The sequence below is a fragment of the Otolemur garnettii genome, unplaced genomic scaffold (assembly GCF_000181295.1).
Source record: "Otolemur garnettii isolate 467f Iridium unplaced genomic scaffold, OtoGar3 scaffold00053, whole genome shotgun sequence".
NCBI classification, from domain to species: domain Eukaryota; kingdom Metazoa; phylum Chordata; class Mammalia; order Primates; family Galagidae; genus Otolemur; species Otolemur garnettii.
The window spans coordinates 3392496-3394279 of NW_003852448.1; positions in this window are offsets into that span (position 1 = coordinate 3392496).

Here is a 1784-nt window from a genome sequence, read left to right on the forward strand (position 1 = left end):
GTGGCCTCTCCCAGCACCCCACTCGCCTACCATGGCCTCTCTCAGTGCCCCCACTCACCTGCCGTGGCCTCTCCCAGCACCCCCACTTGCCTGCTGTGGCCTCTCTCAGTGCCCCCACTCGCCTGCCATGGCCTCTCCCAGCACCCCCACTCACCTGCTATGGCCTCTCCCAGCGCCCCACTCGCCTACCATGGCCTCTCTTCTCCTGCCCCATTCTCTCCCCTGTGCCACCAGGAACCTCCACTTTCCCCAGGCCCACCTAGCCTAGCAAAGTGGTTTTGCTTCTTCATTGTACCAAGGTCTAGTTATTTACCAGGTTACTTTTCCCAAGAATATTTTTATTTTAAGTGAGGATGCAGAATGAAAGCAAACTTGTCCGGAAGGAATAGGTCACAGATGATGAAAGGTAAGGGGCAGCAGGTGAATTTTGGAAGGAAAACGCTGCATTTCCCACAAGCCTTATGTGGCTCTAAGTGACTGAAGATGGCTGTTGCCTTTGAGCAAGGCCCCCTTTCCCAGAAAATTCCAATTTCTGTGGTGTATATTATCCCAGAGAGCATCTTTAGCTGGTAGGCCTATGACAGGTGTCTGAGCTGGGGACATCTGTCCATCCCACCACCATCCTGTTCGTGGAGCACTCAGGAGCGATTCTCCCTGTTGGCTCCTCCTTTGCCCACGTCTCTCCTCTGCTTTCTGGAAGCAGATAAGCTGTGCTAAGAGTGGGCACTGCAGAAGCCCTAGAGCAGGGGTCCTCAAACTTTTTAAACGAGGGACCAGTTCACTGTCCCTCAGACCGTTGGAGGGCCAGATTGCAGGCCCCAGGATGAGTCGGCTGCTAAGCAGGACAGGCAAGAGCAGCAAAAACACCCAGCGGGCCAGATAAATGTCCTAGGCAGACCGTAGTTTGAGGACGCCTGCCCTAGAAGGCTCTGGTGGCCACTTCTCTCTCCCTGAGCTCTGGTGGTCAATGTGTGTGCTCCTGGCTGCCCAGGAAAGCCATCCCTTCCGTCCAGCCTGTCAGTGACATCATCATAGCAATACCTGCCACAAAACCATATCCACGGGACTGCTGGCCTATGACCCTGTCTCTCAGTCCCGGTCAATCAGGTAGGCCCAACACCATGATAGGAGTTAGAGAGGCATTTCCCCCCTTGTTCTAGAAACAAGAGAAATGGGGCACAGAGGCTGTGGCCTGCCCAAGGTCACACAGCTGACAGGCACCTGCCACAGGCGTTTCAGCCCAGCCCTTTCCCACCTCCATGGGTCCTGTCTGAATTAGAGCAAGCCAACCCCTTTAGATTTGCTACATTGTGGCATTAATTATTGGAAATTGATGTTGGAGAAAAGATTTATGGCTGTCCACATACATTGTGGTGTGGCAGTGATAGAGAATCTTCACCAGTTCCCTCCAAAATAAAGATGGGCAATGGTGCTGCCTCAGCGTTCACTGGAATTCTTGTGGCTCCCACTGAAGACAAGGGGTAGGGGTACTATTACATTTGAGAGAAAACAGCTTTGGGAAATGAGATAGTTTAAAATCACATGCCACCAGAATCCTCAACTGCACAGAGAAAACCTGGACAAGCCAGTTACCTGATACTTGCACATCTTCCCGAAAACCCAATCACTGTGCTGGGGGTTCCAGATTGAATGGTTCAGCCCTGCCCACCTGGAGTGGGTACCTGGCTGCTCTGTCCTCAGAGGTGCTGCCTGTGTCTGAGTGGTCCCCAGGGGTGCTCCCCACATCTGAGTGGTCCCCAGGGGTGCTCCCCACATCTGAGTGG